At 31.7% G+C, this 22,397-nt stretch overlaps 1 protein-coding gene across 3 annotated transcripts in view; it reads right to left on the reverse strand.

The window, feature by feature from the left end:
- The window catches only part of LOC143236959 (osmosensitive cation channel TMEM63C-like), a 129,483-nt gene extending 129,084 nt beyond the window's left edge, over window positions 1-399 (reverse strand). For all 3 annotated transcript variants that reach the window (XM_076475696.1, XM_076475695.1, XM_076475694.1), the window contains exon 1: window positions 132-399. The gene's annotated coding sequence lies outside the window, so the exon portion shown is untranslated. The remainder of the gene's footprint in view (window positions 1-131) is intronic.
- Between the last annotated feature and the right edge of the window lie 21,998 nt (window positions 400-22,397).

The following is a 22,397-nucleotide window of genomic DNA, read 5'->3' on the forward strand; positions in this document are numbered from 1 at the left end:
TCTCTCTCTCTCTATTTTTTAAACTGTTCTTCAATAGAACATAAACTTCCTTTCAGCCTAGCACTTTCATTTGTAAAGAATTAACCGGCAGCTCAGATATTATAGTGTACTACTTACTATATTATACATACCTTGTAGTTGGTGTAGTAGTGCTCGCAAGTACAACAATCAGTTTACTTATTAATGTTAATTAGATTTATCAAAACACGTTTCACACGAGATTCCAATAATTCACCAGTATCTTTTCATCAGCTTTTTTTTTGGGTAGTTTTCCACTACGATTTACCTCCCCAACACTTGTGAAAACTTTTCCTAGACTCCCAATTATATCTCATACATAAGTATTCAAACACTCTCTCTGGTTTGTCTAACTACCTGTCGTTTACGCACTATTACACATTTACAGGAACGGAATCAAAATACTTCCTGGCAAAACTCTTCCTCCAAGTTGAAAACACTTTACAGTTTGAAAATACGCACGTAAGCTTTTAAATGTTCTAAAGGATTGGCTATTATGTATTTATTTTCTCTCTACGTTTGTTTCGGTTAAACATATATTTCGAAATGCATATTGTTAAATGTGTATTGGGAAAGTCTCGTCTGTTCTCTAAATTTGTAGAAGATTCCCGAGCATAATAAAGTACAATATGTATATGTAAAATACAATTGATTGCCAGGTGAATTTTGAGAATCTCGTCTAATGAGTATGCAAGGTAACCAAAGCAACTGGCGGAGAGAATTTAAAATTGTTGGGTTGCTACATATGGTATACTATAATCCTCGGAAAGCTATAATTGTAACAAATGCTTATTAATCGGAAAACTACAAATATACTCTTCAAAAAAGAAACGCAAAAGGCGAAATTTGAGACATATTGTTAACAAGTTTATTCCGAGTAGTTCTGTATGACATGTGTGAAACTTTGCACATTCACTGCTGAACATCCAAAGTCTGCAAAGGCGAAGTCCATGCTCACTAAGTGAAGTTTAACCTCACTCAACGTCAATAACGAGTATGCCCCCCGTGAGCATCAATAACTGCTTGGCATCTCCTGCCCATGGAAGCGATGAGATAACGAATCACATTCTGTGGAATTGATGTCCACTCAGCCTGCAAAGCTGCTGCAAGCTGAGGTAGAGTCTGCAGTTGAGGTTGTCGCCGTCGCAGACGTCGGTCCAACTCGTCCCAAAGATGTTCGATGGGATTTAAATCTGGTGATTTGGAGGGCCAAGGAAGAACGTTGATGTTGTGGTGCCTCAAGAAGACAGTGGTGAGTCGGGCTGTGTGAGGACGGGCGTTGTCATGTTGAAAAACGTCGTTGACGTGCCCTTGAGGGGTGGCATGACCAAATATAGAATAAGGCATTGTATCACCTCTTTCTAAATACAACATTCTTAGGCAGTAATCTATCTGAAATGCTTTAGGTAGTGATCTAGAGTTTCCTTTTCTTCTTGATACCAGTAAATAACTGTCAACACATTTTGTAATGTTTAATGACGAACTTGACAAATAGGTTATGATCCCAGTTCTTCTATTCTCCCACTACAGATAAGTTTATCATTTCACTTGATAAGAAAATTCCTATTACGTACACTTCTTGATCATCTCATTCCTCATTGAAAACTGTCAAAGATTAAAATATGTTCGAGAGTGGTTGCTGAATGTTAATTATACTTATTTGTATAGTCTTAATGTTTTTTAGTGCAGTGCATTCTTGTAAACTTGGCATTTTCATTTTCACCCTCTCCCAAAGCAACCTTGTATCTTGTTACTGTCTTACTCATTACTTTATGCTCCTAATCTCCTCCTTTCCTCGGTAATGTTCAATCGCCCTCAAAGCTGTTTCTATTCAAAATATTATTCGAAATATTTCTTATACATTCGGTAAATTTCTAGTTTTCCAGACACGCGTTCATCACGTGATATAAATATCTAAATTTAAAAAAGTGAAAAACCTATGGCAGTATCTACAATGCCAAATAACTTGAACTAGTTAATAACTAATCCTAATACCAAAGTCTGAGGATAAGCAGACTTAATAATAAATTAACCCTGCATAGTTTGAATATTACAAAGACCAGAACTAAGCATTAATGCGTTTTAAACGTAACCAAAGTGATAGTGTTCTTTTCCTATTGGTTTGTTCTATAATTTCGTGTAGTGAGACATAGAAATACCTTATATAAATATACACATTTTCATTATGGTAAAAAAATTAGAGAACAAAACATTTACTCTTTTTATTTTTTAATTTAGTCTTGTAGCGCTACTTTTTCTTTCTGAAGTGTATTTGTTTCAGTTAGAAGTTTATGTTTACAGTATATCACTACTTATTTAAAGAACATCTAGTTTTAAAGGTCAGCATTCAGTATCTGTAGTCAAAGGTTTGCGGTCCGAAGTTTTCCAGGGTATATATTTGTTTTTCTTGAGAAAGACACTTTGCCTTAATTGATTCAGTCTGACCTGTCATGTAATGGGTACCAGTAGGTATATTTTGATTAATCTTAGATAGACTTGCATCCCATTCTTGGAGGAGTGTGTCACTATTTTAATTATTTGTATAACAGAAAAACCATATGTGACTTGCAAGGCGTGATAAGTTATGATTTATTCTCCTACTGCTTACTTAAATATAAATACACTTCTTGAAGTGTAACTTCTTATTGGCAAGACTCATATAATGCGATGTTCTTGGGTTAAATTATTACCTTCAAGAGTATTAAGTAGGTCTGCCTTATAATGTGATCATCAGTAGAATAAATTACGAAATCTACATTTAATTAAAATGAATTCAAGCAAAGAAACAAATAGACTGCAAACAATAGTTGTTTGTTGGATAGACAAAAGAGTGCATACGTACGTTGAAACACTGGATGTTTTCCTGCTACTGGACTCACGAAAGTATTTCCAGTCAGCAAACTCCCTTGAAGTCCTGTGTAAACTGTTTATTCAGATCCCCGTCACACCAAATATGCTAGCCCTTTCAGCCGTGGGTGCGTCATAACGTCACGGTCAATCCCACTATTCGTTGTTAAAAAAGTAGCCCAAGAGTTGGCGGTTGGTGGTGATGACTACCTGCCTTCCCTCTAGTCTTACACTGCTAAATTAGGGACGGCTAGCACAGATAGCCCTCGAGTAGCTTTGTGCGAAATTCCACAAAACAAACAAGTATTAACTTAAAACCAAACTCAACCCGATATATATATGCTGTTTACCATTTAATCGTAAACTTCGGTGAGTTTCAACGTGTAGAATACTATCATCACTTCACTTGTAGGTATGATATGATAACAAAATCTAAAGACGAAACGAGACTTACTGGTCCATTCAGTTTGTTCCATTCACTGAACTACACTAAATTTAAAAAAAAAAAAATCCATGTCAACCTTTATCATTTAAATATTTATCAGGCTTCTTTTACACCTTTCTTAATTTTACTACATTCACCACACCAAAAAATGTCTCCTATCCAGAAAAAAAATTATATTTCTCTCCCTTAGTCTTACCAATGTCGCCGGTCAGTACGTACACAATGTACAAAAACAAATTATCAAACAGACAGTTTTCATTTTCTTTGTAACTCTAAATTTATAAAATGTTTGAATTTAACATGACTGTAAATGTCTCACCGCTCGCATGCATGTAACAAATTTACATGTTTCTTCAATAGACGTAGAAGGAATAACAATTATACTTATTAACATAACCAAGTACGTTGGAAAATGTTTATTTCATGTTTTATTTAGTCCATCCTGTCCATAGCTGATTTTACTAAAAGCAAAACAATATACACTCTGTCATATTACTGTGCAGTGGACGTATATCCACTGTTAATTATGAAATCTAGATTACCTTTGACACTAGCAAAATGCAACGACTTGTTTAGGTGTTTTGGATTTTAATGCAAAGCTATTTGAGAAGTCTCTGCGTTCGTCATCCTAATTTTGAACCGATAGAGTAAAATGAAAGTAGCTAAACAAGAATGCCTGGTACAAATTCTTGGGATACTCTTGTCATATTGGGTAGTTGGATTAACAATCACCTTTATAACACACTCACAAACATATCTCCATAGTGCAAGCACCATCTTTTTTAGGAATACGTAGAACAATAAAAGAATATGAATAATGCATCCTCAGATTCAACGAGACAAATAACAAGACCTAGTGTAAACTTTTTGTTAGCCACTCAGTGGCGGCACCAGGATATTTTCGTTGGAGGAGGCTGAGGTAAACTGTGGATGGGCTTCCCAAAATGCCATCAATATGAAGTATAGATGTTAAATTATAATAATGTAATTACCAAGGTACATTTCAGGAAGGTGTGCTATTTTGAACTGTATTTTCAATGTAGTTTTCATTGGAAACTCATACTCTGATTAATAATTCATTATTACAAATTAGAAATAATGTTTATGAAAATATGAATATATGTAAAAGAGGAAGCTCACCTAAATTCCACCCAAGATAATACATAATAATAAAGAAAATCAGGATTAGCTTAGATTGATATTTAATATACCATTAAGAGTAAAGCTACAAATCAAAAGAAATATAACATAAAGACATAGTTTACATAGCAGAAATGAACTATCCCATGTGAAGTTAATACACTCTGAGGAAAAGTAAGGTCACTATCAGGCTAACTATTTTTTCATCATGTTGTGTTTATAGTCAATATTACTTCAAAACAATGTGCCTGTTCTGGTAAGTGGCAGCAAATGTGTCTATAACAGTATCAATATTGAGTTGTTTTTCCTCCTGGAGTTTACTGATATAACAGTAAGGTTGCTGGTGCGGTTGTTACCACTACTGTTGCGCAAGTATATCTTGAAGCTTCGGACATGAAACTTGTGTTTATGGTCCTAATGATGAAATGTTTATTCTTTAGTTATACAATAGATTTTTCAACAAATAACCTGTCAGGATAAGCTGGAGTGTTTGATTCCACTAAATTACAGTCAGTGGATCTAAAGTTATTCCTAATGAGATCTGGTAAGTTTAAGCTTTGGTTTTATAGTGGTCATATAGTGCAGAGATTTCCTGGCTATTGACTGTGAAACTACTTAAAAGTACATCTAACTTCACATCTATGTTTTCAAATGAAATTTAATCCCAATGTACACACACACACTTCTTCAATTTCAATTACCTACACATAACGTTGTGTAGAGAAGCTTCTCATAGTGAGGGTGACTTTAAATTTTCTTTTCACTGGTATTTAATAACCACTTTCTTGACAATTATTTCTGTATTTTTGCTTCATCTCTTGAGTTAATTTTCTGAATTTATCAAATAGGATAAAACATGATGAACAACAGGAGCTGTAGAATTAGCATCAATCAACACTGATGTCCATCACCTTGTGGACTGGTTCCATGTGTGGTACATGGATTATTCTAAATTAGAGTTTGTTCTTAAGTTCAATTAATTCCTACTTTTTGATGTGTGGTTATTAGTTTGTTGACCTACTGGTCTGTTGGTCTCTGGGAAATTATTGGGATCTCATCTCTTTGGCTTAATATATCTTGATTCCTCACAGTATTAACTTTAATATTTGCTTTAGACACTTATAGCAGTTCTCCTTTTCCTGGCCTTCTTTGGGAGCATTGTTTATTTCCTATAAGTATTTGTATACTGCCCCTAGCAACATATCCTTTCAAGTTAACACTGAAACAGCTTTTGTCCCTAATTTACTTTCTTCATCCTGGATTAACAGTTGCCTATATTGTATGCAATTTACCTTTTGAAGTTTCAATTGCAAAAAAAACTTCTGTCCCTTCTGAGTTAGCCTTTATCCCTAACCATATTCCCATGTGGAAATGTGATGTATTTTTTGTTGTCAGGCGGTTGTATTTTACCTTTTAAAACTAGTTACAGATATAATGTTATTTGAGAGTAATGTTTCATTGCTTATGTTTTAACCACAATTTTTGTACAAGTTATGCTTATGCAAAATGCTAAAAAGATTAGACACACCAACTTACCAAATTAAATTCTTCTTGGAACTTTAAATATATTTAGAAAACTTTATAAAATATATATAGTATACTTTCTACTGATTTGAATACTACAAATAACAAACAAACTGGAAAGGGAAAAAAACTGTGACAGCCTTCACTGTTCCTATATTGAGCTAGTTTGATAGCCTTGGACCTCCACTGTTTCACTGGTAAGTCTGAGAACTCATATCACTGAAAACCTGTTTTTGATATTTGTGGTGAACACAGAAGAGATAGATAGCTCAATGTGTTTAAAATAAATAAACTAACCCATGACATCTTTAATCTTATTGATTGTATGGACACAAATACTCACATATGTAATAATAGGATAAAAGTGTCAAAATATGGGAAAATAAATGTTGTTCAAAGGAAGCTATTGTTTTTCTAAGTTATTCATGTTGGTTGCAATATCAAAGTTGTAACACTATTTGTAGGCTTTTGTTGCTAACATGAATCTGAAGAAGACTAAGTTTTACGTATATGATAACCAGTAATTGATTTCTCCCTATTGCCTAATTTAAAGGCAGCTGAGTTGTGTGTTTTGTGTAAATATTTCATTTATTAAAAATGTAAGTAATCTTAAATAATTATGGCTTCTTACATTTTCTTTATTTGAAATGAACTAACAAAAATGGAAATTAGGTTTTAAGCAATAAATCTTTACCATTATGGTGACAATAACATCATATTTCTAACACAATTTTATAGGGCTCTGGCACTATGGTATTTAGCATTACACCTCTTCTTGTAGATTTTCATCAACAAGAGTTGATATTTCTAGAGTATTTGATCTCATAATTTCATAATTCATAAATGGTGACATTAAATGTTTATCTATGAGCTTAACTGATTCAAGTTCCATCACTGAATAGACAATGTTTTAAAGATGTACATCTACTTTGTTGAAATATAATTAAGATATCCTTATTCACTATGGAATTTATGAATTGGATGTGTCCCAACAAATTCATCATTTTACATTAAGCATTAAGATAACTGACAAATCTTACTATGTCATCCACAGAGTTGACTTAGGCCTTGTCTTTACTTCTAATTTAGCTCCTAAACTTTGTTTTATGAATTTTAATGCCTAGTAATCATTACAGCTGCCTGTAAAATGAGTGTTGTTCATTTTTCAATTCATTTATCATGGAAATTATTTCTATCTGTGGCTGATATGCCTTCCATTGGTAAGTAAGTGCCTTATCAACACAGTCTGTTTCTTTTCGATTGGGCAGTGCTGCTGAACTGGCCTGTTGTACTATGTATCCTGATGGAACAGTGGTGTAATCCAGAAAGGTCATATAGCCATTAAATTGTTCAGTAATAGCTATAACATGTATAGATGAAATAGGTCAGGCCACATATTCCATATTACATAGTTAATGATGTTTGGGATTAGATTTCTTGAGTAGATGCAAAGAGAGGTGAAGCTAATTTGATATTTGCATTTACAGATCCATTTTCTAGATTTTTATTGCGATACTGATGTTACTTTTTACCTTGTTAATCTTGTTATAATCCTTCTGTACTTTTTAAAATTTGTTGTAGTTCTTCTGCACAAAAATTATGTGCTTTTGAGCTTCTTCAACTTTGTTGTTGTAATCTTTCTGTACACTCCCCATAGGTTTTCAACTTCACTATGGACATATTTTAGCTTCTGTAAACTTTAAAGCTTGTTTTAGTAAATTCTCTTCATTAGTTCTTTTCTCTTTCCCCCAATTTTCTCCTTTGTTTTCTTTTTTGGTCTTCTCATAATTTTCTGTAACCTTTTCTATTAATTATAGTTCCTTCTCATTTTCCCCATATGTCTTGTTCTGCTTTTAGTTCCCTTTCTTCTTCATCTTTATTTAATTTTGTCTCATTTCCTTTAACAAATTTTCCCACCATTTCATAACTTCAAAGAAATGTTTGGAATCACTTTAACCACCTTCAGTTTGGATTTTTTATCATTACCAAAATAGTCACACTTCCCATACAGTGGTTATAATGGTCTCTATTGTTAGGCGAGTTCTTTTAAGAATATTTAGTGACAAGAAGAATGAAAAGTCAAGTCTATTTGTGCTGTTTTTAGATTTCACAAAATACAGGTTCACTAACAAATGTTCTGTAGAATAAAATCCAAGTTCTCTTAATCTTGACTGAGTTTGAAATAAAGAAAAAAGACTGAACACATGTATGAGTAAGACAATCATACATAAACATCAAAGTTCACAGGCAGGTGTATTTTGTCACACCTTTACTGGAGAGCTCTCAGTATATTCACTTATATAACATTCTTCAAAATAATTCTATCCTGGGCTAAGAAAAAATGGCATTGTGTACTAAAAATAACAATGACACTCTTCTCGGGGCACAGGTGCTACTCATGTAATTTATGGTCACTCTCACTATCAAACAAGGAATATTGTATCCATGAGTTATCATCTGACTTGCCAGAATAAAATATCACTGCATATCCCTATATAACATCTTCTATGTTACAGCAATCTTTACCAAGGAAAAGTACATGTAACACTGTAATTGGATGATCTTCGTATGTGAGTAATTAGGTGAGGGGAAATTAATGGCTCCTTTACAAAAATTCAATATTAAGCATACATATATTCTATGAAGAGAATGATTGAAGTTTATTATGTGAAACAATCCAATGTACATGGACTTAGTCTATTGAACTGACTCACATTGGAGAATATATATTGACTGATATTCAAAATTTACTGTATCTATACAGAATGTGGAAAGTTTTTACTAAACTTTATAAGTCTGTTGTACACAAAACAGTTATGAATTACAAAGGTATTTGTACTCACGATATGCCTATGAATTGAAGAAGTTAGTATGACTCAATCTCTGAAAAGTTGGAGGTTTACAACAAATAAAGATATATATAAAATCTTGGCAACTGTTCAACCTGTAGGGTAAAATAAATAGTTAATAATTCTGATATCAAGTAAATAATATCATAAATATGAATAATTGGCACTTGAAAATTATTTAAAATTTGATAAATAATTAAAATTAATGGTTTATATTTACACAGTGTAAAAAACTATTAAAGCCATCAACAGTTTTCACTTTAAAAAGATATTCAACACATACATTTTGATGCCATTTTCAGTAGTTAATTACCATATAATAATTTATTTCTTTTTCCCCTGTCATATGATATTAAACTGCATACATAATTTCTTGGTCAACCTTTATAATACATCATATTAAATATCAGTGCATTTACTTGGTGGCTTATCATCTTTTGCAACAATAAGCTACAAGAATCATCCAGTAATTTAAATAGTGAAGAACCACTTATTCAGTTCACACATGAAATTGAAGAAAATAACAGCCTATATTTTCTAGAAGTATAATTTAAAAAACAAACAGATGGTAACTTGGAAAGACCAGTTTAAAGAAAACACTTTGCTGTTGCCATGCCACCACACCAGTAATTGTACTGTATAAAAGCTCAAAAAATCTCTGTATTTTATATATATCTGTACAGAGCTTTAAAAATATGTTCAAGACAGGAAGATTTAGATAACAAATTGTTATTAATTAAGTATGTAGCTGTTGAAAGACGATTTGAAACAAATATTATTTAAAAATTTAGCAAAAGTTTAATGTTAGTTAAAAATTACCACTCTTAAGATCTATTTGTGAGAAAAAACAAAACAAGAAAAGAACTTTACATTTGCCTTATATTCCAGGGTTAGCAGATCATTTATTTAAAATTTTTAAGAAGCAACAAAACTTTTATCCTGTTTTTAAAACTATAAATAAAATTAAAGAAATGTAGGGAATGCCAAAGCATAACTAGAAGATAAAACTGGAATCTGCAAAATATAATTTGAATTCAGAAGTAATTATATTGGGCAAACTACAAGAAATTTAAAATACACATTACAGGAGCATGAAAGGTACATAAGAAGTAATATAATAGAAAACTCTGCTCTAGCAAAACATGTACAGAACAACACAACATACAATTGTATGGGAAAAACTACAATTTTAGCTCAATTTCACAATATTACAGCTTTAAATGTTAGAGAATCATTAAAAATAATAACATTTAGAATAAAAAGAAGTATTAAACAGGAATGAAGGGCCATCAAGTCAGTGTATTAATATTTTGTGTGATGTATTATAAAGGTTGACCATGGAATTATGTAAACAACGATGCAATGTAATATCACATGACAGATTCAAAAAAGTAGAAATTATTGTATTTTGTAAGTAACTTCTAAAGATGACATTAAACACATATATATGGAATATGTATTGCAAGTGAAAACCATTAATGGATTAAAAAAGTTTTTTTTTTTAAGTTGTGTAAATAGAAAACACCGATTTTAATTTTTAAATATACATTTTACATAATATGTTGAATGATACCCTGTAAAAGGTTGTGGCTTGTACATTTTGATCTCCACCAATGAACACAGGATTAAAAGTGGTAGGAAACATGTAACATGTCTGCATACTACCTTTTCCTTTCTTTAAATTTCAGCTTTAAAACTAACAAACCAACTAAAATATTTTGGGTATTCTTCAGGAAATGACATAAGTCACCCTGCAAAGCACATGCCCAAATATGCATACAAAAAAGACATAATGCAAAATATTAATATTAAACAAAGAAATCAACAAACTGACTATGGTATTATAACACATATTAAAGACAATTACAATATCAAGAACAAAATCTACATTATATAAACACAAACCTTCTAAATATGACATAGATAAGCTTAATTAATTTAGTGTGAATCTAAAGTCGTGATAAACTGTAATATATAGCATTATAAAACATTAGGCTAAACAATAAGTGTGAGCAATAGGCTACTGGTATTTACATTTAGTTTTCATTATTTATTTCCAAACTACAAATACAGTAATCAAGACAAGAGTTAGACTTAAACATTCACAGTTTGTTAGGTGTGATGGATATAACAAGTGGGTTTTATTTGGAAACTCTGGACTGTTATGCACTTTTAAGAAAGATAATAGTGAAGATGTGCTGTTCATATATAATATTTGTAGGTTGGAAAATTGGAGGCTATCTTAACTAAAGTTGAAGCAATATACAGCTGATGATGCCTTTACTGGCAAAACCTTGGTCATGAAAAAAATAATATAGTGGTTAAATGTACAGTTGTCTTGTTTTATCTCAATTCTTAATTATCTAGTTTCACCAAAAAACCAACAGTTTCAACTGTGTGAAATGGCAGAAAGATTTCAAGAGGAACTTAAACTTCAACATGTAAAGGATACATCAGTTAAGAATGACTGTCAGAAAGCTAAGAGTACTGTTAGGGTTAAATATAGTAGATATAAATCTAATGAGCCTATTCTATTGACCAAAAGATTTCAGCCCTTGGCTTTTGTAAATGAGGAATACTGGAGAGAAGGAAAACAAAATGGTCAGAGAACGATGTGAATGTTAACATGAAGAAGGTTATGGTTATCAGTGATTCATTGACAAGGTATGTGGGTAGGATAGTTTATGGGGTAAATAGGGAAAAAAGAATTAGATTATGCTACCAAGGGGAACAATTGGAGGACATAATTGACAGAACAGGAGGTATAATAAAGAAGGCTAATGGAGATGCACTTTTAGTTGTGTATGTAGGGGATAATGATATTGAGAAGGATACATCAGAGGAGCTAATTAATAAGTGCAAAAGGATGCTAAAGGAAAAGGCCATAGCTTAGTTATATCAAGTATAGTCCTGAATTGGTTGTGGAGATAAAGTAATATGAAGGTCACTAGGGCATAATCCTAGGCTTAGAGTAATATATGTATATATATGTAAGGGAAGTTTTAAACTAGAACTATACAGTGATAATGGCCATGATAAACTAAATGCAAAAGAATAGGAAACTGGGAAAAGTTAAGCATAGGAAATTAGTACACTAGTAATTATAAGGGTAGCCTTAATTATTGCTGTTGTAATGCTAGGATTATAAGAAATAAAATAGATGACTTTAGAGCACTAGTAGCAATGCAGGATTTTGGTGTAATGGGTACAGCTCAAACATGGTTAAACCTTGGTGATTTTGATGACAGAAACTTATTGCAAATACAGGGCTACAGGTTTTCATTTCAGGTACACAGATTGGGAAATGCTAATCAAACTGTGAGGGAGAAAGGTTTTTGGAAACTGTTCATGATGGTTTTCTTCAACAATTAGTCAATGAACCTACTAGAAATAATGCTACTTTTGATTTACTATTAATGTCAAACACAGAAATCAAAGAGAGGGCAGAAACTGGGAACATCAGGGTGCAAGTGGATCATTGCTCTACTAGGTTCAATGTTTTACTGTATGTGGAGGTAACAAATAATGACATTTTGGTTACAAATTTCAAAAAAGCAAACTTTGAAGGGATGTGACATGAATTATCTGTTGTGAATTAAACAGCTGAGTTATTTGGAGAAACTAATCAGATGTGGAAAATATTTAAAGGTAAAATTTAAATGTTCAACATAAACATTTTTTATAGAAAGAAATGGATAGCTGCAAGTAAAAAAAAGGTTATTACAAAAGATGTAAGAGACAAAATTTTAAAAAAGCATTAGATATTTATGAAATTTAAACTGACTGGTATAATGGAAGATTTGAAAGATTATATACTATAAAGAATTTGATGAAACATGAAATTAGGACATCAAAAAGGATGCATGAAATAATTAGTTGAAAATGTAAAAATTAACAGTAATGATTTTTTTAAAACATTAAGGGTAAACAAAATGTTAGGAGGGGAGATAAAAGAAGGCTTGTATCTGATGATTGTGAAATAACTAATTTGTTAAATTTTCCTTTTCCTTCAGTTATTACTAATGAAAATAAGATTACTTCATTACTTGAACATATGATAGATGAAAACAAGATATAAAAAGAAAACTGCATTAATTCTTAGTTTTTAAGATAAACTTGGGAAGTTTAAAGAATGATAAGGCATTTGCACCTAACAATATTTCCACAAGGGGTTTGAAGGATGTTAAGCATTGGATATGTCAGCCACTCACTACTATTTATTTTAAGTTCTTGAACAGTAAGCAAGCACCAAATAACTGGAAGTTAGCTAATGTTAGTCCTCTTTTCAAGGGAGGTGATAAAAATTGTCCCAGTAATTACAGGCCTATTAGTCTTACATCAGTTGTGGGAAAAGTCATGAAAAGTATAATAACAGATACTTTGTAAGTCATTTACTAAAATTTAGAATTTTACTGGATATTCACATGGATTCACTAAGGAAAAGTCTTGCCTTACAAATCTTTTGACATTCTGTAAAAAGGTTACTGGTTATTTAGATAAGGGTAAAAGTGCAGATATGATGGATTTGGATTTTTTTGGTAAGTATTTGACAAGGTGCCAGATGAAAGGCTTGTAAAAAAATTCTCTATCTGCAAGAGGGATGAGTTAGCAAATTGAATAGAAGACTGGCTAGATAGAAGAAAGCAGTGTTGTTACAAATGGTGTTCAATGAAATTGGATTAATATTACAAGTGAGGTACTACAGTGCTTAGTCTTATGATCTTTGTCCTTTTTTTTTTTGGGGGGTTATATCAGTGAAGCAATCTGTATAAATATAATAGTACTATCTGTTGTATATCTGTGTAACTATTTCTCAGGGTGTGGATGGACATTTACCAAAGCTGGTATGAATGTTCATTAAGTCCATGTGGGGGTAAACACAAGTCCATGCAGAGATGCATGAGAATTTGCAATTTCACATTTTGTGTTTTGTTGTTTTTATAGATGTTTTTGCATACTTTAAAATTACATGTAAATGAAGCAACTTTCCATGTCCTAAGATAACCTTTAATTAATCATAAATTTTGTCAAGGGAATTGGTACCCTAACTATTGAGCAATACATTACTTAAATTTGCAGATGATATTATGGTCTTGAGTATTGCTAGTTGTGAATAGGATAATGATAATTTACAAAAGGATTTAAGTAATTTAGTGAGTTGGGCAAATAAATGGCAAATAAGTGTTAATTATAATAAGTTCCAATAATACATCTGGGGTTTCCTAATTTAAATATCAAGTATAATTTGGACAGGAATAACCATAACAGAATCAAGAAAAAACAGATCTTTGTGTACTGGTTTATTAGTCTCTTGAGCCATCAAAGCTGTTGCTAGTGGTAGGGCAAATAGAATTTTATGTTGTATCTATAGAAACATTGAATACAAGTCTTAAGAAGTTATAAGAGGTTTTAATCTCTCAAATTTTTCGTCTCTTCTTTTTTCAAAAGGAAGTGTTTGAGGGGGATCTGATTGAGATGTGTAAGATTGTATAGGAATTGATAATGTTAATTAATTATTTTTCATAGCTATCAGTGAAAATAATAGAACTATGGAAGACAAGCATAAGGTTTGGCAGGGTGGGACTCATCTTCAATGAAGATAGTTTTATTTTTCTAACAGGATGGTTGACTTTTATAATGGGTTGCTTTCAGATGTTGGGGAGGCAATAACTTTAAAAGAAAGCTTGATAAGTAAATGAATGATAAATGCTGGCTTTTAAGATTTTTTTATTATAATGTTAGTTTAGTATAGAGGGATGGTAGAGTTGAAGTGGGCCAATAGGTCTCGTTGTCTCAAACAATTATATGTTAAAATGCCATTAAACAGATAACATAAAGTTACAGTGGCTGGAAATTGTTTGTCTTAGTCATAAATGTTATACAACAAACATCTTCCATAGTTGTCATTTATTTGCTTTTCAGTTTTTCATGTGTTTATTTTTTGTCCACATTGTTTTGCATGTTGCCACATTAAGTCAATCTTCAAATATTTTACCTCACCATTACACATCACAATTTACACCTTGATCAGTTGATACTCCTTACGTCCATTATTTTTCATCTCAGTTTGACTTCTTTATATATCTCTGTTTGCCAATTATTCTGTAAGTATAACTTTCAAATTTTTGCCTAATAATTTTGTATCTGGTGTTAAAGTATAATTCTCCTCAATGAATATATAAACTAGAACTATCTAGTTTATCTTCTGCTCAATTTCTGCCTGTCCCATGTCTTTTGCTCTTTTACACAGTATAACATTTTGGGACAACTGGGATCTATTTGTCTATCTTCACTTTTACACCATCTAAAATAAACTAAAATTATTAATAAGTAAACTTTAAAAAAAATATCCACAAGCTAGAGCTTATAATTTATATATTTTTCAAGCTTTCTCTTAAAGTTACTTAAATTTACTGCCTCCAGAATATCCAAAGGCAATCTATTCCAAAGATCAACCACTCAATTATAAAAAATAAAATTGTCTTAGGAAAAGATGACTTGTACACTGCCAAAATTTATCAAAATAAATATCATTGTTGATCCAGGAAATCTTTTCCCACTCACTGAGAAATAGTTGGCTAATTGCTGGTTAATCATTGGTAAAGCTTGAAATTTACATAAGGCACTAAGTTGATTAAGATAATAAGTTACACCTACTGTTAATGTGAACTTTTTCTTCTGTCACCTAATCAAAATCACAACTTTGAACACAGTTATTGCAAAAGCTACCTATTGTATAGTGAAAATATTTATTAAAGCTAATTGATGCCTCATGTTTTCATTAAAAAGTTGCTCTATGTACATATCTATGATAAAATTCCTCTTGAAATGAAATACCTTCCCATGCAACTGGCACAGGTTATCAATATAATTGGTTATGTTCACAGAGCCAATCATTTTAGAAACTGCTCTGTTGAACATCTCAATTCTCTATCAGGTCAACTCAGTCAGTATTTCAGTTTCATAGTTGTGTTTCATTCAAATGCTTAGTGCCCTTGAGGGGTGGCATGACCAAATATAGAATAAGGCATTGTATCACCTCTTTCTAAATACAACATTCTTAGGCAGTAATCTATCTGAAATGCTTTAGGTAGTGATCTAGAGTTTCCTTTTCTTCTTGATACCAGTAAATAACTGTCAACACATTTTGTAATGTTTAATGACGAACTTGACAAATAGGTTATGATCCCAGTTCTTCTATTCTCCCCACTACAGATAAGTTTATCATTTCACTTGATAAGAAAATTCCTATTACGTACACTTCTTGATCATCTCATTCCTCATTGAAAACTGTCAAAGATTAAAATATGTTCGAGAGTGGTTGCTGAATGTTAATTATACTTATTTGTATAGTCTTAATGTTTTTTAGTGCAGTGCATTCTTGTAAACTTGGCATTTTCATTTTCACCCTCTCCCAAAGCAACCTTGTATCTTGTTACTGTCTTACTCATTACTTTATGCTCCTAATCTCCTCCTTTCCTCAGTAATGTTCAATCGCCCTCCAAAGCTGTTTCTATTCAAAATATTATTCGAAATATTTCTTATACATTCGGTAAAGTTCTAGTTTTCAAGACACGCGTTCATCACGTGATATAAATATCTAAATTTAAAAAAGTGAAAAACCCTGGCAGTATCTACAATGCCAAATAACTTGAACTAGTTAATAACTAATCCTAATACCAAAGTCTGAGGATAAGCAGACTTAATAATAAATTAACCCTGCATAGTTTGAATATTACAAAGACCAGAACTAAGCATTAATGCGTTTTAAACGTAACCAAAGTGATAGTGTTTTTTTCCTATTGGTTTGTTCTATAATTTCGTGTAGTGAGACATAGAAATACCTTATATAAATATACACATTTTCATTATGGTAAAAAAATTAGAGAACAAAACATTTACTCTTTTTATTTTTAATTTAGTCTTGTAGCTTCTTTTTTTCGTATTTGTTTCAGTTAGAAGTTTATGTTTACTGTTCATCACTACTCATTTAAAGAACATCTAGTTTTAAAGGTCAGCATTCAGTATCTGTAGTCAAAGGTTTGCGGTCCGAAGTTTTCCAGGGTATATTGTTGTTTTCTTGAAGAGACACTTTTGCCTTAATTGATTCAGTCTGACCTGTCATGTAATGGGTACCAGTAGGTATATTTTGATTAATCTTAGATAGAGACCTGCATCCCATTCTTGGAGGAGTGTGTCACTATTTTAATTATTTGTATAACAGAAAAACCATATGTGACTTGCAAGGCGTGATAAGTTGATGATTTATTCTCCACTGCTTAAATATAAATACATCTTCTTGAAGTGCTTAACTTCTTATTGGCAAGACTCATATAATGCGATGTTCTTGGGTTAAATTATTACCTTCAAGGTATTAAGTAGGTCTGCCTTATAATGTGATCATCAGCAATAGAATAAATTACGAAATCTACATTTAATTAAAATGAATTCAAGCAAAGAAACAAATAGACTGCAAACAATAGTTGTTTGTTGGATAGACAAAAGAGTGCATACGTACGTTGAAACACTGGATGTTTTCCTGCTACTGGACTCACGAAATTATTTCCAGTCAGCAAACTCCCTTGAAGTCCTGTGTAAACTGTTTATTCAGAATCCCCGTCACACCAAATATGCTAGCCCTTTCAGCCGTGGGTGCGTCATAACGTCACGGTCAATCCCACTATTCGTTGTTAAAAAGTAGCCCAAGAGTTGGTGGTTGGTGGTGATGACTACCTGCCTTCCCTCTAGTCTTACACTGCTAAATTAGGGACGGCTAGCACAGATAGCCAGATGTAAGAGACAAAATTTTAAAAAAAGCATTAGATATTTATGAAATTTAAACTGACTGGTATAATGGAAGATTTGAAAGATTATATACTATAAAGAATTTGATGAAACATGAAATTAGGACATCAAAAAGGATGCATGAAATAATTAGTTGAAAATGTAAAAATTAACAGTAATGATTTTTTAAAACATTAAGGGTAAACAAAATGTTAGGAGGGAGATAAAAGAAGGCTTGTATCTGATGATTGTGAAATAACTAATTTGTTAAATTTTCCTTTTCCTTCAGTTATTACTAATGAAAATAAGATTACTTCATTACTTGAACATATGATAGATGAAAACAAGATATAAAAAAGAAAACTGCATTAATTCTTAGTTTTTAAGATAAACTTGGGAAGTTTAAAGAATGATAAGGCATTTGCACCTAACAATATTTCCACAAGGGGTTTGAAGGATGTTAAGCATTGGATATGTCAGCCACTCACTACTATTTATTTTAAGTTCTTGAACAGTAAGCAAGCACCAAATAACTGGAAGTTAGCTAATGTTAGTCCTCTTTTCAAGGGAGGTGATAAAAATTGTCCCAGTAATTACAGGCCTATTAGTCTTACATCAGTTGTGGGAAAAGTCATGAAAAGTATAATAACAGATACTTTGTAAGTCATTTACTAAAATTTAGAATTTTACTGGATATTCACATGGATTCACTAAGGAAAAGTCTTGCCTTACAAATCTTTTGACATTCTGTAAAAAGGTTACTGGTTATTTAGATAAGGGTAAAAGTGCAGATATGATGGATTTGGATTTTTTTGGTAAGTATTTGACAAGGTGCCAGATGAAAGGCTTGTAAAAAAATTCTCTATCTGCAAGAGGGATGAGTTAGCAAATTGAATAGAAGACTGGCTAGATAGAAGAAAGCAGTGTTGTTACAAATGGTGTTCAATGAAATTGGATTAATATTACAAGTGAGGTACTACAGTGCTTAGTCTTATGATCTTTGTCCTTTTTTTTGGGGGGGGGGTTATATCAGTGAAGCAATCTGTATAAATATAATAGTACTATCTGTTGTATATCTGTGTAACTATTTCTCAGGGTGTGGATGGACATTTACCAAAGCTGGTATGAATGTTCATTAAGTCCATGTGGGGGTAAACACAAGTCCATGCAGAGATGCATGAGAATTTGCAATTTCACATTTTGTGTTTTGTTGTTTTTTATAGATGTTTTTGCATACTTTAAAATTACATGTAAATGAAGCAACTTTCCATGTCCTAAGATAACCTTTAATTAATCATAAATTTTGTCAAGGGAATTGGTACCTAACTATTGAGCAATACATTACTTAAATTTGCAGATGATATTATGGTCTTGAGTATTGCTAGTTGTGAATAGGATAATGATAATTTACAAAAGGATTTAAGTAATTTAGTGAGTTGGGCAAATAAATGGCAAATAAGTGTTAATTATAATAAGTTCCAATAATACATCTGGGGTTTCCTAATTTAAATATCAAGTATAATTTGGACAGGAATAACCATAACAGAATCAAGAAAAAACAGATCTTTGTGTACTGGTTTATTAGTCTCTTGAGCCATCAAAGCTGTTGCTAGTGGTAGGGCAAATAGAATTTTATGTTGTATCTATAGAAACATTGAATACAAGTCTTAAGAAGTTATAAGAGGTTTTAATCTCTCAAATTTTTCGTCTCTTCTTTTTTCAAAAGGAAGTGTTTGAGGGGGATCTGATTGAGATGTGTAAGATTGTATAGGGAATTGATAATGTTAATTAATTATTTTTCATAGCTATCAGTGAAAATAATAGAACTATGGAAGACAAGCATAAGGTTTGGCAGGGTGGGACTCATCTTCAATGAAGATAGTTTTATTTTTCTAACAGGATGGTTGACTTTTATAATGGGTTGCTTTCAGATGTTGGGGAGGCAATAACTTTAAAAGAAAGCTTGATAAGTAAATGAATGATAAATGCTGGCTTTAAGATTTTTTTATAATAGTGTTAGTTTAGTATAGAGGATGGTAGAGTTGAAGTGGGCCAATAGGTCTCGTTGTCTCAAACAATTATATGTTAAAATGCCATTAAACAGATAACATAAAGTTACAGTGGCTGGAAATTGTTTGTCTTAGTCATAAATGTTATACAACAAACATCTTCCATAGTTGTCATTTATTTGCTTTTCAGTTTTTCATGTGTTTATTTTTGTCCACATTGTTTTGCATGTTGCCACATTAAGTCAATCTTCAAATATTTTACCTCACCATTACACATCACAATTTACACCTTGATCAGTTGATACTCCTTACGTCCATTATTTTTCATCTCAGTTTGACTTCTTTATATATCTCTGTTTGCCAATTATTCTGTAAGTATAACTTTCAAAATTTGCCTAATAATTTTGTATCTGGTGTTAAAGTATAATTCTCCTCAATGAATATATAAACTAGAACTATCTAGTTTATCTTCTGCTCAATTTCTGCCTGTCCCATGTCTTTTGCTCTTTTACACAGTATAACATTTTGGGACAACTGGGATCTATTTGTCTATCTTCACTTTTACACCATCTAAAATAAACTAAAATTATTAATAAGTAAACTTTAAAAAATATCCACAAGCTAGAGCTTATAATTTATATATTTTTCAAGCTTTCTCTTAAAGTTACTTAAATTTACTGCCTCCAGAATATCCAAAGGCAATCTATTCCAAAGATCAACCACTCAATTATAAAAATAAAATTGTCTTAGGAAAAGATGACTTGTACACTGCCAAAATTTATCAAAATAAATATCATTGTTGATCCAGGAAATCTTTTCCCACTCACTGAGAAATAGTTGGCTAATTGCTGGTTAATCATTGGCAAAGCTTGAAATTTACATAAGGCACTAAGTTGATTAAGATAATAAGTTACACCTACTGTTAATGTGAACTTTTCTTCTGTCACCTAATCAAAATCACAACTTTGAACACAGTTATTGCAAAAGCTACCTATTTTATAGTGAAAATATTTATTAAAGCTAATTGATGCCTCATGTTTTCATTAAAAAGTTGCTCTATGTACATATCTATGATAAAATTCCTCTTGAAATGAAATACCTTCCCATGCAACTGGCACAGGTTATCAATATAATTGGTTATGTTCACAGAGCCAATCATTTTAGAAACTGCTCTGTTGAACATCTCAATTCTCTATCAGGTCAACTCAGTCAGTATTTCAGTTTCATAGTTGTGTTTCATTCAAATGCTTAGTGCCCTTGAGGGGTGGCATGACCAAATATAGAATAAGGCATTGTATCACCTCTTTCTAAATACAACATTCTTAGGCAGTAATCTATCTGAAATGCTTTAGGTAATGATCTAGAGTTTCCTTTTCTTCTTGATACCAGTAAATAACTGTCAACACATTTTGTAATGTTTAATGACGAACTTGACAAATAGGTTATGATCCCAGTTCTTCTATTCTCCCCACTACAGATAAGTTTATCATTTCACTTGATAAGAAAATTCTTATTACGTACACTTCTTGATCATCTCATTCCTCATTGAAAACTGTCAAAGATTAAAATATGTTCGAGAGTGGTTGCTGAATGTTAATTATACTTATTTGTATAGTCTTAATGTTTTTAGTGCAGTGCATTCTTGTAAACTTGGCATTTTCATTTTCACCCTCTCCCAAAGCAACCTTGTATCTTGTTACTGTCTTACTCATTACTTTATGCTCCTAATCTCCTCCTTTCCTCGGTAATGTTCAATCGCCCTCAAAGCTGTTTCTATTCAAAATATTATTCGAAATATTTCTTATACATTCGGTAAAGTTCTAGTTTTCAAGACACGCGTTCATCACGTGATATAAATATCTAAATTTAAAAAAGTGAAAAACCTATGGCAGTATCTACAATGCCAAATAACTTGAACTAGTTAATAACTAATCCTAATACCAAAGTCTGAGGATAAGCAGACTTAATAATAAATTAACCCTGCATAGTTTGAATATTACAAAGACCAGAACTAAGCATTAATGCGTTTTAAACGTAACCAAAGTGATAGTGTTCTTTTCCTATTGGTTTGTTCTATAATTTCGTGTAGTGAGACATAGAAATACCTTATATAAATATACACATTTTCATTATGGTAAAAAAATTAGAGAACAAAACATTTACTCTTTTTATTTTTAATTTAGTCTTGTAGCGCTACTTTTTCTTTCTGAAGTGTATTTGTTTCAGTTAGAAGTTTATGTTTACAGTATATCACTACTTATTTAAAGAACATCTAGTTTTAAAGGTCAGCATTCAGTATCTGTAGTCAAAGGTTTGCGGTCCGAAGTTTTCCAGGGTATATTGTTGTTTTCTTGAGAAAGACACTTTGCCTTAATTGATTCAGTCTGACCTGTCATGTAATGGGTACCAGTAGGTATATTTTGATTAATCTTAGATAGACTTGCATCCCATTCTTGGAGGAGTGTGTCACTATTTTAATTATTTGTATAACAGAAAACCATATGTGACTTGCAAGGCGTGATAAGTTATGATTTATTCTCCTACTGCTTACTTAAATATAAATACACTTCTTGAAGTGTAACTTCTTATTGGCAAGACTCATATAATGCGATGTTCTTGGGTTAAATTATTACCTTCAAGAGTATTAAGTAGGTCTGCCTTATAATGTGATCATCAGTAGAATAAATTACGAAATCTACATTTAATTAAAATGAATTCAAGCAAAGAAACAAATAGACTGCAAACAATAGTTGTTTGTTGGATAGACAAAAGAGTGCATAC

This window comes from Tachypleus tridentatus, chromosome 13 (genome assembly GCF_004210375.1).
Source record: "Tachypleus tridentatus isolate NWPU-2018 chromosome 13, ASM421037v1, whole genome shotgun sequence".
In the NCBI taxonomy this organism is placed as follows: Eukaryota; Metazoa; Arthropoda; class Merostomata; order Xiphosura; family Limulidae; genus Tachypleus; species Tachypleus tridentatus.